Raw genomic sequence first — 15,758 nt, 5'->3', positions numbered from 1 at the left:
ATGATAAAATCTAGGTTTGGAAGCAATGAAATTTCAAAGGACAAAAAGAAGAGAATTGATCACTTGTAAATTATAATAATAAAGTAGATTTCTTAATACTATTTTACCAAAGATTATTCATTAAAAAATGATTCTGGGCCTTCAGTTCTTGAGCTATTATTTGGTGGCATCAAAATCTGAGTTGTGCCAAGACTTGGTAGAACTCCTTCTGAGAATGCTCCTGAATTTCAGGGATTTACAGTCCACACACACACACACACACACACACACACACACACACACAGTGACACCACCACCGCACCCCCCACTGAGCAGTCACACTTGAATGCCTTTTTACAAGGAAAAAGTTTTTCTCCAATGTGGAAATTCAAAAAAGTCTCCCCAAGGATGCACTTCTGTAGAGTGTGGTACCATTGCTGGTAAATTCCATAGCATAGAGGCAGAAGGAAGAGTAACGGGAAGGTTCTGAATTTCTGATACATTCTCCCAATCACTACTCTTTCTAATTGGCTCAAGGATCATTGCAACATTGGAAATGTTCAGAATGGCCATGCCTGGGTCCTGGCTAAGTACACATCTTTTTTCCATTTTTTCTTTGGAGCTTCTCACTGCTCCTTAGCACCATCTGCACAGTTGCAGTTGCTTTCTAGGCTCTATAATCTGTCCACGTAGTCAGTCCAGAAACTCTCCTGGCAGCGCTGTCTAAAATGCAGGTTTGAGTGCTTTCACACCTGCTTTGCAAGTATAAGGCCTCAAGTCCAATTCCCAGCACCAGCCCACACATGAGAATTATCCAGCACCATGACAAAACTAAAACAGCCTGTGAACACTGCAGCCAAGTGTTTGTGACCCTGTTCATTCTAAAGTGGGGCCACAGCAATAGTATGGCATGGTGGGCTTTTGCCTTGCATGCAGTCGACCCAGGTTTGATTCCCGCCATCCTGTATGGTCCCCCAAACACTGCCAGGGGTAATTCTGAGTGCAGAGCCAGGAGGAACCCCTGAGCATCACAGGGTGTAAACCCCCCCCCCCCAAAAATAGCCAAAGGAAGGAAAGAAAGAAGAAAAGAAAATGCAGGTGTACCTGTGTCCCTATTATAAAACACACAGAGCCACATGGCCTTCAAGAGACCATTCCCAGTTTTTTTCTATTTTTTTTTAAAATTGTGGTTAAAAGGAAACACATGACATTTCTTTATTTAATTTTTTTTTTATTGAATCACTGTGAACTAGACTCTTACAAAGCTGTCCATGATTAGGTTTCAGTCATACAGTATTCCAACACCCATCCCTCCACAAGTGTACATTTCCCAAAACCAGACCAGTGTCCCCAGTTTCCCTGCCATCATCACCTTCCCCCCTCTGTCTCTATGGCAGATGCTTTTCTTCTCTCTCTCTCTCTCTCTCTCTCTCTCTCTCTCTCTCTCTCTCTCTCTCTCTCCTTTTGAGCATTGTGGTTTGCAATACAGATACTGACAGGTTATCAGGACTATCCCTTTACTTACTTTTAACATTCAGTTCTTGTCCAGCATGATCATTCCCTGCCATTATTGACACATGACAATTATTATCTTAACCATCAATACGTTTTTACTACATTCGTGTTGACTATATGAATGTTGTTATGCAATAGAGCTCTAGAACTATCTCTGGTAAAACTGAAACTCTAGTCCTATTAAACAACTCTCCATAGCCCCCTCCCCAGACCCTGGTCATCAGCATTCCAGTTTCTGTGAAGAGTTCAGATACCTCATGTAAATGGAAGCACGTGCTGCTGCTCTTTTTGTGGCTAAGTAACTTCGCCCTCCATCCTCAAGATTCACCCATGTTTGAGCATGGCCAGAGTACCTCCTTGTAAAGGCTGAATTCTATTCATTGAGGTAGGGATATGCTACATTTTCCTTAGCCCATTCATCTGTGGATGGCTTTGCCTCTTGGCTCTTGTGCGTGCTATAATAAACAGAGGTGTACAAATATTTCTTCAGGATTCTGCTTTTAATTATTCCATTTATATACCAGGAAAGGGGATTGCTGGATAATAATGATAATTTTAATTTGTGGTTGTTTCTTTTTGGAGGCCACACCCAGTGAGGCTCAGGACTTGCTCCGAGGGTCTCAGGGATCATTCCTGGTGGTGCTCAGGGAAACACATGGGGTGCCTAGGGTCAGATGCAAGCAAGGCAGAAAGAAAAATGCCTGCTATACTATCTCTCCAGTCCTGTAATTTATTTTTAATTTTTAAGTAGTTGAGGGGGTACGGTGCAGCCAACAGGTCAATCTGTACCTTTGAGGCGAGTACATCAGCAGCCTGATGGTGACTTCAGACTTCCAGATGCCCCAAAATTGCTGCTGTGCCTTTGGCCAGACCCCAAAAACTTAGAGAAAAGTCTACCAAGAAAGTAAATGGCCAAAAGTTAGGTATGTGAGAGACACACCCACAAACCACCTTGGGCTCAGCTATATAATTGGAGGCGTGGCTTCTCTGGTTCCTGATCGAACTGCTTAACAGCCATGATCCCAGAAACTCAGAAACAAATCTCAAAACCCAACGGCTTTTGGCAGAAATGCATCCAGTCCCTGCAGTAAGTTACATGTGCTGGGCCACCCCAGGTGAGAATAGGTTTTGTGCCTTGGCCTGTTTCCCCTAGCGGCCTGGTGACCGCAATCCTCCAGACGCCACTGGACAGTCAGGTTTGGGCCCACAGTGACAAGACACGTGAGGCCTCATGGGATGAGGGTGGAGTTGGCCCTTTCCTCCCCATCCCAATGAGACCCCAAGTCGCTGCCCACGAACAGCCTCTCTGGCTCCTGATCAAGCTGCTTGACGGCCATGATCCCAGAGACTCAGAAACAAATCTCGAAACTCTGCAGGTTTTGGCAGAAATCCCTCCAGATTTAATTGAAAATTTCAAAATTTCAAAATCACGCCGCCACTACTACAGCCACACCCACGCGACATCATATGTTATTCATAACCAGCAATAGAAAACAAATTGTCTACTGTTGCCTTATCAGCAGATCTGAGTGTTGGGGTAAAATCCCAAATAATAATGGTGGGTCTGGTGTAAAAATATTGAATGTAATCACAGTAGAGAGAGAGAGTAATATGAAAATCATCTTCCCCACAGGTGGGGGAGGGTGTGGGATGGGGGTATAATGGGGTTTTAGGTGATAGAGAAAGGGCACTGGTGAAGGCATGAGTGTTTCATTGTATGACTGAGACTTAAACCCGAAAGCTTTGTAACTGCTCTCATGGTGATTCAATAAATACAATTATAAAAAATTTTTTAAAAAGTAAGGTGGAGTTTATGCCCAATTCAATCAGCTAATTTGTGGCTGAATAAATAGCAGTACTCCTACATAAAAAAAAAAAAACAAAGTAGTTGACCTATGATTTTGCATAGTTGCTACACCATTTCATATTCACAACCACAGTGTACAGAAATTTCACATTTTTCACATCAGCCAACATATGATATGTTAAAGAGGAGGAGGAGAAGGAAGAAGAGGATTGTTTCAGAAAACTCATCCTAACTGATGGGGTGATCTCTTACTGAGGTTTTGATTGGCACTTACCTCATGCTTAGTGAAGTTGAATGTATCTTCAAGTTTTTCGTCATTTATATGATTTCTTCTGGTAAATTATATCCAAAGACTATTTTCTCAATTCATTTTGTTAATAATCGTAAGCATGAATTATGTCCTTCATGTTCTCTCCCTATTTCACACACTTCTTTTGGCAAACTAAGTTCCATGAATCTTCCTAATGGAAAAACCTCCGCAAGTACTTCCCATCCCTCTCTAAACACATCTTTAGTATTGGGACACAATCTACTTCTGTCACAAGTTTTGTTGAAACAAGCAATGTAAAGTAAAATTGCTATGTGCCTGCTAAAGGGGAAACTGAGGGAAACTGGGGGCACCGGTGGAGAAAGTCACACTGACACTGGGACTAGTGTTGGAACACTGTATGCCTGAAACAACTGTTTTATGAAAACTCTGTAAATCATGATGTTTTAACAAATATAAACACTTTTTAAGGAGAGAGAAGGAAAGAGAAAGAAAGAAAAAAGAAAGAAAGAAAAGCAATAAAGAAGAGAAAGAAAGAAAGAAAGAAAGAAAGAAAGGGAGAAAGAAAGAGGAAGAGAGAGGGAGAATGGAGGGAGGAAGAGAGGAAGGAAGGAAGGAAGGAAGGAAGGAAGGAAGGAAGGAAGGAAGGAAGGGTGGGAGGGAGGGAGGGAGGGAGGGAGAGAAGGAGGGAGGGAGGGAGGGAGGGAGGGAGGAAGGAAGGAAGGAAGGAAGGAAGGAAGGAAGGAAGGAAGGAAGGAAGGAATCAACTCTCATCATGTCCTGTGACCTGTTCACAGCTAAACCGAATTGAGTCCTCCTCCTCTGGGCCATGCACTTACTGTATGTTCAGGGTCATTACACAAACTTGCTACTTTTCTATCTGTCTCTCCATCCAGACTTATAAGCTCCTTAAGTTCAGAGTCAATATCTTATTTATTATTTAAATACTGGTGCCAAGCATGGAGTCTGGCTCATAATCTGTCCTGTCAAACATTTTCTGTAGGAAGGGTCGGAGATAGGAAGAAAGGCTGTAGTTGGTTGAGTAGTAAATATAAAGGAAGACCTATTGCATGCAGGCTTCTCCGTGGCCTGCTCTGCTCACTCTGCACAGGACCAGAGAGGACCTGAAGGCCCTGAGGCCTGGAGACCTGGAGACCTGGAGACCTGGACGCCTGGATGCCTAGAGACCTAGAGAGCTGGAGATGTGGAGGTCTGGATACCTGGATTCCTGGATTCCTAGAGACCTGGAGACCTGAAGGCCTGGAGGCCTGGAGACCTGGAGAACTGGAGACCTAGACATGGACACCTGGAGGTCTGGAGACCTAGACCTGGAGAATTAGAGGTTTGAAGGCTGGAGACCTGGACACTTTGAGACCTAGACACCTGGGTACCCAGAGACCTGGAGGCTTTGGGACATGGACATCCAGACACCTGGAGGCTTAGACACATGGAGCCCTGGATACCTGGACACCTGCTGGCCTGGACACTGACCTCACAGGGTGCTGCCCTCAGGTTCCAGTCTGAACCTGTCTACTTCCTGAAGCTGAACATGGCTTCATGCTCACAGGGGTGAGTCTCTGCTTCCAGCAGCAGGGTTCAAAATGAGAATTTAAGTCAACACAGTTTAAAACCAGTGCAGTTGGTGCTGAAAGTAGAGTATAGACCAAACATGATTGCCACTCAGTGTTTCTTTTGCAAACCACAACACCCAAAAGGAGAGAGAGAGAACAAAAGGGAATGCCCTGCCACAGAGGCAGGGTGGGATGGGGGATGGGGGGTGGGAGGGATACTGGGATCCGTGGTGGTGGGAAATGGGCACTGGTGGAGGGATGGGTGTTTGATCATTGTATAATTGAAACCCAAGCACAAAATTGTGTAAGTCTGCAACTGTACCTCATGATGTCTCACTATTTAAAAATTTTTTAATAAAAAAAAAAAAGTGAAGTTGGGCAAGTAAACAGATCAAATTTTAGACTGATGAGAAAACCATCATTCATGCAACTTCTACTGCATGCCAGCCAACATGCAAAGACCTTTTTTTTTTTAATCACATTTCCACACTTTGAACAATCTTTAAGGGGAAATAGTATCCCCACTTGTCAAGTGAGGAAAATAAGATCTAGCCAGGACACTAGGTGTGTGTCCCAAATGTTCAGGACAAACTCTGACTACTGTAACATGACACCCCAAGATTGGGTCCTTTGAGATTTATCAGAGACATCATCTACTGTTTTGGTTTTACTTATTGGGTGCTGCCTACATAGTTCAGAGACCTAGAGGCTTTTAGAGATAGAAGGTATATCACAGAAAACATTTAATTTACTCTGTTATTTATAAATGAGGAAGCTGATGATTTGACATGATTTGTAAACTGCATAATGAATGTTTGATATAATCATATTCTATAGAGCCTTTGTGTTTGATTTTAAGTGTCATTTTCTTAAATACTAAAGTATTATAAGTCAAGAATTGAAAAACTGAAAATTAAAGAAAAATGTAAATTCAAAATAATTCATAATTCATATTCTAATAATATCAACACTTATTATAGACATGACTTTAGACTTGATGTATTTATGAGGTAAATGGTTATATATTTATATATGTTTGTATGTACATATGCATTTATATAATTAATTGATTATACTCTTAATATGATACTCTTCACTGAACATTGTTTTTCTTGAAATCAATTATAAACTTAACTAAAATTTAGATGTATACTTTTCTATTTAAAATAGGATAGGCATAAATCAAAGAGAGGGACAACCAGGTTAAAATATTATGTTATTTTGTTTACAGGGAGGAGTGAAAAACAGAACAAATTCTCTTAAGTCAAATTCTTTTTTTTTTTTCCCTTTTTGGGTCACATCCAGCGATGCTCAGGAGTTATCTTGGCTCTGTACTCAGGAATTACTCCTGGCGGTGCTCGAGGGACCATATTGGATGCTGGGAATCTAACCCAGGTTGGCTGTGTGCAAGGCAAACACCCTACCCGCTGTGCCCCTTAAGGCTCCAGCCCCTCAGGTCAAATTCTTAAGACCCAGATAAGCCAGATAATAGGTTACATAATGTTCAGAGTGAAATGCCAGGGCTGGGTATTGTCACACTTAATGTACAATTGAAAAAGAGTAAATTTATTCTACTTAACATAAGAATTCTTACATTAAATACATAGGAATTTATTTTTCAGAAAAAATAACAGTAACTCTGAAAAGAAAGAAATTCCCACTATACAGCGACTAGAAAAATCTGAAATGAAACTAAACATGAATGATGAGCACATACCTTTATGTTGCTCTGAACTAGTGTACGCTTCCATTTATTTATTTATTTATTTATTTATTATTTTTCAGTTCAATAGAGAACTACATTTGAAGTTTTTCTTAAAGCAGCAATCATTGTATTTTGGCTTTTATTCTAGATGATCAATCCAATTAATAGTTTAAGCATAAGTTAAATTTTAATGATAATCTCTTGCAACCTACATATACCAAATAACACTTATATATTCTTTAGGCTCACAATGCTCTATTACCATACCCACCACCAGAGTGCCCGTCTCCTTCCTGCAATGCCTCCAGGTTCCCTTCCATTTTCTCCATCCTGGCCAGACTCTCAGGGACTGTTCCCATTGGCAGTCTCAGTCTTCATTTCCATTGCCCTGTTTCTTTATATTCCACATAGGAGAAAGAACATTCTGTATTTGTCCCTCTGATGACTTCACTCAGCTTGATACCTAATAGTTCCGACGATGTAGCAGCAAGTTGCAGGATTTCAATTTTCCTTATAGCTTGAATAGCATTTAGTTATACCACAGTTCTTTATCTTCTCATCTGCTCTTGTGTAGAATAACACTGCCATAGGGAGCTCAGGTTTATCCATTACACCCATCACAGTGCTCCCCAGTCACTCCCATTCCTCTGTTTATCTGTAAACTCTTCTCTGTGCTCTCCTCCCCAGCCAGTTAATCACCTTTTCTCCCTAATCAGATTCTGTTAGCTTGTAAGATCAGATCCTTCTAAGGACACTGAGCTTGTATTGTAAGTTATGTCCGTTGCATAGTTTACCTTAAAGCAATGTCCTTTCTGTATGGACACAGGGAGACAGTTAATATTATGCTTTGTAACTTGGAAGTTGATTGACTCTGAATAATATTTACTGCTGGGCATCTGCTTTCTTGACTCAGTTGCCCTTAGTTCCTAGCACCCCAAAAGCAGGGTCCCAACGAGGGACTGAATGGACCCAGGGCAAGCTGTGAACTACTCTGGCATCAAAATGGGCCAGGCCAAAGCACCATGATACTCAACTCTAAGTTGAGGGCATGATCATGGACAAATGCTGTCATGATCCAAAAGTAAGTAACGACGAGACTAGGACCCTGCCGGGGCTAGGAAGACTAACCTGGCCTGAGGACTGTAATATATATATATATATATATATATATATATATATATATATATATAGTGAGATGTCATCAGGAAGAACCAAACTGTAAGTTTATCTCTTACTGGGCTCATACAGAATGACAGCTCACAGCTGCTCATCCTGTTATTCGTCGATTGCCTCAAGCAGGCCCCAGTAACGTCTCCTTCATCCTAGCCCTGAGATTATATTCAAGGCTCTTTAGGAGAATGAGACCCATCATTGTTACTGGTATTTGGCATATTGGGTACGCCACGGGGAGTTTGCCAGACTCTGCCGTGTGGGCAGGCTACATTCGGTAGCCTGCCAGTTTGTCAAAGTAGGAATGAGATGTCATAATAAGATGTCACGTGGCCGCAAATGTGTCCGCGCGGTTCCGAGAGCTGGTTTTTATAGTCTCTGAGTCTTGGCCGCTGATGGGATTACACGGCACCAGGGGGCCAGTTGGTGGGTGTGACCCCCGCCTACTGGAATTTGGAGGATCTGGGTGGAGGATGCTCGACTCCAATCCGAGTAGGCTTGGAGATCTCGGTCTCGAACCCACGTGGCTTTGTCCCTCTGCCGGTACCTTCAGGTGTGCGGAGAGTGGTCTCAGCATGGTGGTGGCTGGTCCTGGAGGTCTTTGGCTGCCGGGGCCCTGGTCAGGGTGGGGAGGAAAGCTCAACCCGCTCCCCTCCAAGGGGCCCCGGCGAGGAATAGCCAGGCGCGGGGGCAGGAGACTGCACTGTTTTCCCTCCAGGAGCTGGTTTTTATAGTCTCTGGAATAAATGAGATTTAATCCTTGAGTGGTTTTACCTCTCTTTGCTGATTTGTTAATGTTCAACCCACCTTTGTGTCACCACCCTATGTGATTGCTATATAAACGAAGACTGTAAGCTCGAAGGGGGCCTGGGCTCGAGAGAGCAGAGACTGAAGCTAGGGCTGAGGCTCGGGCAGAGGCTCAAGCTGAGACACGGGCTCCGGCTCAGGAGCTTGGGCTCCAGAGGGCAGAATCAGAGGTGAGAGTGAAGATTGGAATAAACCACAATTGAAACCTACCAGCCTGGCCCTCGTTCATTCCTTCGCCTGCCCATCGCCATCGACCTCCCTGGCGTGGGGGAAATGGCTCGAGACTAAGGTGGGAGAGATAGAGCACCACCGGACCTTCTGAAAACACACACTCTTGGACACTTGGGTTGCCTCCAGATCTTAGATATTGTGGAGAATGCTGCAATAAACATAGAAGTGCAAGTACCTTTTAAAAATATTGTTTTTGAACTGTGGGGGTAGATAACAAAAGTGGACTGGTTGCGTCATGTGGAAGTTTGGTTCCTAATTCCTTGAGGTCTCCATACTGTTTACCAAAGAGATTGAAGTAGACAAATATTGTCTACCCTATCCACTATGGATTAGGGTTCTTTTTACTCACATTCCTGTCATCATTGGTTATTTCTGCACTAATCTCATTGGTGTGAGATGATATCACATTGCTGTTTTGATTTTCATTTCCCTCATGAAGAACACTTTTCCACATGCCTACTTGCTACCCATATATCCTCTTCACAGAAGTGTCTCTTTGTTTCCTGTCCCCATTCTCTTTTTTAATCATGGAGGAGAGAAGGAAGGAGAGATTTGGACCATGCCCTGCAATGTCTTATGCCTGATCTTAGAGGAAAGGTTTTTAGGATTATTTTTTGTGGTTCTTGTGTTGTTATTGTTGTTGTTGAATATGATGTTAGCTGTATGTTTAGTAAAGAGACTTAATGAAATTTTTAAAAAATGCATTTTTTTGGATCACACTTGGCTATGCTCAGGGGTTACTCCTGGCTCTGTACTAAGGAATTACTCCTGGTAGTGCTCAGGGTACCATATGGTATCCTGGGCATCAAACCTGAGTTGGCTGCATGCAAGGCAAATGCCCTATCTGCTGTACTATCTCTCCAGCCCCTGATGAAAAATTTCAAGATCAACTCTGTTAGCAACTGTAAATATAGAGTTGCCTTCTGATTTTCTAATGTAATAGGTAGTAATCTTGTGATGTTGGTTTGGAGGACTGGTAACCAATCTCTGTTTTAGTATGATTTGGGGCTTTGAGCTAATAGATACCTTCCTTTTGCATGACTTATCTCAACCTAAGAATACTACCAGTGTTTCATTTCACAATGAGAGTATAGTTGAAGTGTGAATGAAACTGCTGTTAGCCAAGAGGCCCCAACCACTCACTCTGTCTCATTTGAAAATATGACCCAAATATCTGACAATCAAAGAGAAATAGCTTTCATCATGCCAGTATTTTTTCATTCATGCCATCTGTATCCTATTACCAGCAGAAAATTTGGCACACCTATTCAAGCAGAATGACTGACAATTCTCAAAACGTCTTTTCTCCTTGCCAAGAACAAAGTAACCACTGATCTAAAAATCTAAGAACTTATCATGAAACACCAATGACTTGGGTAGGAAAATGGATAGAGGTTTGGAAGAGCATTTTTTTTGGGATACAAGATTTTTTTTCAGATTGAGAGTGGGACCTCAAGTAGTATTTAAGGGGCTCCAGGGCCACCTCTGATAATACCTAGACAATGGTACTACTAGTGGTTCACTTCCAGGTCCCAAGGATGGGGTACTGTCAGGTCATAGCTGAGGCAAAGACATCCAGGGATGCACTTGAAGGAGCTGGAGGTGGAGGTGGAGTTGTCGGGGGGTGGGGGGGTTAGTGTGGTAGACTGAACCAGAGTCAATGAACTCCTGTACCATCTCCCTAGCACCAGATACCTTAAACTACTCTTAATAGTACCATCTAATATTTAGTTCCTTTGTAGTTGTCTCTGAGTTTCCAGTTAAATGTGACAAATACTTTTCTGAGCACCTGTCTTACGAAGTAGAATGGTGAGTCAAGCATGAAGAAGTTACCAGATTGTATTAGTCAAGAAAATGGCTTTAAGAAAGAAGCCATCATATTTCAGTGGCTTTAGTGGCTAAACTCACATGTCTGCCTCCTGCCCCTTAAGGAGCTGAGGAAGCTGTTGTAAGCCTACAGGCACATTCCTTCCAGCTGGGAATTCAAGGATTCAGGTTCTTCCTGCCTTGAGCTCCTGCCACACACCAGGGCATTTGAGGCTTTTGTTTCCAGCTGCCTGTAGGTGGAAGAGTGAAGAAGGCATGCATCTTTCTTGGGTAGAAGGACACCTCCCTGCAGTGCTCAGATCCCAATTTTACTCAGTCCACAAAGTGGTGCTACTAAGGTCATCATTGCTGGGTGACCAGTGTCAACTGATAGTCCTTAGGAGGTCACGTGCTACTGAAGATCAAACTCAGGACTCACTACATGCAAGACTCACTCCATCCCCTTGAGATATCTCCCTGGTCCACACATACATCTTTCTTAAAATTCCCAGCCCAACAGCAAGCAATGTCACTTCTATTTCCATTGAACTGATAAAAACAAGTCACTTGACTTTCTGGATAGATAATATTGTCCTTGATAGCCACTTCCCTCGTAATAACTTTATTGTTAAGAGGCAGTGGGACAAACCAAAGATCTCTGTCTTTATTGTGTAGGGCGTATCTTTCTTAATTCAAAAACCTTTCTTTGAAGTAAGGAATCAAGTTCTGGGAGAATGTGGAGGTAGGTGGTTGGCATTTGACATGATCTTTGATTGACAGCTTGGGTAAGAGGGACCTTCCAGAGGGAGCAATAGCATTAAGCATGGAGAAAAGGGAGGCAATGTGCAGAAACTCATTTTACTGAGGGAAAGATGAAACTTCAAAGGTTGCTTGGGAAGGTTACTGGTAAGTTAAACCTTGAATGTCAGGAGGAAGTACTTGAATTCCATGCTTCCCTGAACAGGATTTCACACATTTTTAAGACAAAGGCCCCCAAACAATCACAGCATTCATCACTGACAAGTAAGAGTTATGGACCAGAAAAAATGTGTTCAGTGTGAAGGAATTTCAGTTTTCAGATGGTGACACTAATGACAGCATTGAATTGCATTCATGGACTGTAACCAGTTACAAAAGTATTTCATTTTTTTCCATGTATCTCAATGTTCACAAAACACATTCCAAACATTCTCACTTCCCTCCTGCTCCTTCTCCTGAATGATCTCATATAGTGATCCAGAAATGCCCGGGGCAGCCTTACACACTCACATCATAACCAGTGATCTTCCCTGCTGGTAGGGCTGAGTACCTTCCTCCCCAGTGCCACGAGCTCTAAGTACCAAAATCAAACTCTACATATTCCACAGATGGGCTCTCTCTCTTTGCCAGGAGGCATTGTTCCAACACAAGGTCAGTGACAGTGCATGGTTCTTTCTGGAGTTTATTGGGTATAAGTCTATAAAAGTTCAGAAGCAGAGGGGCATCTATGGCAGCAGTGGAGAGTTAACTGGACCAGAAATCAGAATTTTCTCAAAGCTGTCTAAGATTCCAACTTTGGTGTTCTTTGAATTGTGATTTTGACAAACATTCTTGCAAATTGGTGGTAGGTCTTAAATATACTTAAGTGGAACATTTAAGAAATATTGATTTTACATTGTACCCAGGCATAAGATGTTTCCCCTCTTTGGAACGTTGTAGAAAAGAAGGATACAAATAAATTACAGAGAGATGAAGTCATCGTCTCTTCCCTGAAAGTCTTGCTGAAGGCTCTTTGGCCTGCCTTGCACGGTTCTTTCTCGTTCTTTGATTTTATTTACTCTCAGGCAGTTGTGCAGAACCATCAGTAAGCCATTGTTCTCTTGGTTGAACATAGTTTAATGAGGCATGAGCTGAGTTGCACAGGACTCTGATGAGCTACTGAATCTTATTTCTCCACAATTAATTTTTCACAAAAATAAATATTTTTATTAGTTCACACCACTTTGCTAAAATTAGCGAAATTGTTGGTGAGGGTATTGTGAGATCTCTCAATTCTCATTCATGGTGATCTGAATTGAAACAGGAGTAAGCTTTTCACAAAACAATTAAGGGGAAAAAACACCCAAGGTATTAAAATGTCTGTTTCAGAGCCAGTGAGATAATTCAATGGCTGGAACACATATTTTGAAGACTAGAGACTTGGGTTTGATCCCCAGCACCAAATATGGTTCCCTGAGCACCAATGAGATTGACCCCTGAGCACATGGGGTCAATGGAACCCCCCAGAATATCCATTCCGTTTATCTTGATTCTATATACACACAAACATCAAAATTCCCCTTCTTCCCTAAAGATTTTCTCCCCTGAAAATTGTATTAGCGGTTATCTCTCAGTAGTGGGACAATAGATAGTTTTATCTTTGAAATTATATTTGTGGGTTTTTTCTAATGAGAAAATAGTGCTTTTGGTGGGGGAGGGTATAAACTGCAGTGTTTGAGGGACCACACAGCACCAGGAAATGAACCCAAGCCTCCTGCATGCAAAGCATGACTTCCAGGCATTTAACTTTCGCCTAAATTTGAGAAAATACTACTTTTAAGATCATGGCTTGGGGGCTGGAGTGATAGTACAGCAGGTAGGACGTCTGCCTTGCATGTGGCCAACCTGGGTTCGATTCCCAGCATCCCATATGGTCCCCTGAGTATCGCAAGGAGTAATTCTTGAGTGTAGAAGTGTAGAGCCAGAAGTAACTGCTGTGCATCGCCAGGTGTGACCCAAAAAGCAAAATCATCATTATTATCATCATCACCATCATCATCACCATCATCATCATCATCATCATCATCATCATCATCATCATCATTATGGCTTACACTCAATGGTAGACTATATGCCTGGCATGTGTGAGCCCCTAGGTTTAATTTCTGGAAACACACACTTGCTCTCTCTCTCTCTCTCTCTCTCTCTCTCTCTCTCTCTGCAAAAGAGATTGTTCTAAGGGTTTTCCAAGCACAGTTGAAAAGTAATTCCTAGCACCAAGCCAGGAGTATAACTGACCATCACTGTGTAAACCCCACTCTTCACCTCCCACAATCAAATAAAAAGATTATGGTAAGAATCCTTGGATCGCTTAAGAATATTTGCAGGAGGGTGAAATCTTGAAAATTCTGAAGTCTAGAAATCCTGTGAAATGTCTTGAAGTCTTGTAGGTAGACAAAGTAATTCAGGCTCAAACTGCTCTTTCTGCAAAATCTGCCAACACAGCTATTTTGTCTGAAACTTCTGTTCCTCTCTCAGGATGGAAATCTCTCTCCTAAAGTGCATTCAGTGTGGGCCTGAGTCTAAATGAAAAGGAAATATGTGCAAATATGGCTGTGATCCCTGGAGCACCAATTCAGGTACAGTTGGTAGTACCCTCCAGTACGTTACTATTAATGATGCTGGAAACTGTAAAGAAGAAATTAAGCAAGGGATTTGTGAAGTCATTTTGTACAAGAACAAAGATGGAAACATTAGGCTCAGTCTTAAATCAGTAGATAACAGTATCTTTGTTCAGCTAGTCCAGGTAAATTCTCCAGCCTCTTTGCTTGGCCTGAGATTTGGTGATGAAATATTTCCCACCAATGGGAAAATCTGCTCCAACAGGCTTTTAGAGAAGTTATGAGGACCACTCATAACAAGTCCTTTGAACGAACCATTGCCACATAGGACAGTATTGGGCATGTTGGTTTTATTCTTTTTTTTTTTTTTTTTTTTGCTTTTTGGGTCAGGCCCAGTGATGCAGAGGGGTTACTCCTGGCTCTGCACTCAGGAATTACCCCTGGCGGTGCTCAGGGATGCTGAGAATAGAACCTAGGTCAGCTGCATGCACGGCGAATGCCCTACCAACTGTGCTATTGCTCCAGCCCCGGTTTTATTCATTAAAATGGAGAAAATAATGTCAACAGTGAAAGTTCTGTAGCCAGAAATGAGCTCGCACAGAAAAAAACATCTGTGGAATTAAAGGACAAAATGTCAATGGACTGAAGGACTCTCAGATTGCAGACATACTGCCAACAGCTGTGGCTATAGTTACTCTTACAATCGTGCCTGCTTTTATCTCTGGGCATATTAAATGAAGGGTACAGAGCGTAATGAAAACCTGATGGGTCACACCATTCTCGGGGTTTTAGAAGTCATGGCACCATGGAAATTTTGCTGAACTATTCCAATTACTTCTTCAGCAACTTTATCACGCACATGCAGCTTTCTAGGAGTCAGGGAGCGTATATTACGTGCAATCCTTTTTATCTTATGGCTAGGAATCTCTCTGATCTCACATCTTGTTAGACTTCAAGACACTTGTAGCCTTATCCTTATGTTACAGATGTGAAATTTGGCCAAGATTTACTGACTTTCATAGAATAATTTCCCGACAGGAAACTTGATGTTTTTACAAATCATTATGACTAGAATGACCGATACAGGTTTTGCTTTGTTCTAGAACCAGTCAAGTCACCTTTATCCTAAATACCAAGTAGTGTTGTTCAATTCTCTGGTTAACTTGCATTTTTAATTTATTAACATAGTCCACTTGGAGTGATAGCTTTCGATAAAATTTTCTAATACTGGCTTTGGAGGGGCTCAGAAAAATCTGTGGGAGTATGAATTAGTGCTTGTAAATGACTTCTTGGTGGCTTGTCTTGAGGCTTTCATTGACAATGCCTATCTCTTCATATTTGAGACTTTTGTCGCATCTACTAGTGTATCAGTATTAACATGTTGGCAAAGAAACTGAATATGACTTCAGAAGAAGCTAGGAGGTGGATTGTAAATTTGATTAGAAACGCAAGACTGGAAGCCAAGATTGATTCTAAGTTGAGTCATGTGGTTATGGGTAATAACAATGTTGTCTCATCCCATCAGCAAGTGGCTGAAAAA

The 15,758-nt window shown here is 42.0% G+C and overlaps 1 pseudogene; it reads left to right on the top strand.

Annotated features, from left to right (window-relative positions):
* Positions 1 to 4,639: 4,639 nt before the first annotated feature.
* Positions 4,640 to 14,956, top strand: LOC130021162 (syntenin-1-like; annotated as a pseudogene).
* Positions 14,957 to 15,758: the final 802 nt, after the last annotated feature.

This window comes from Sorex fumeus, unplaced genomic scaffold, assembly GCF_029834395.1.
Source record: "Sorex fumeus unplaced genomic scaffold, SorFum_2.1 ptg000014l, whole genome shotgun sequence".
Classification (NCBI taxonomy): Eukaryota; Metazoa; Chordata; class Mammalia; order Eulipotyphla; family Soricidae; genus Sorex; species Sorex fumeus.
The sequence above is the reverse complement of the archived record's forward strand: the minus strand, read 5'-3'. Positions and strand labels throughout refer to the sequence as shown.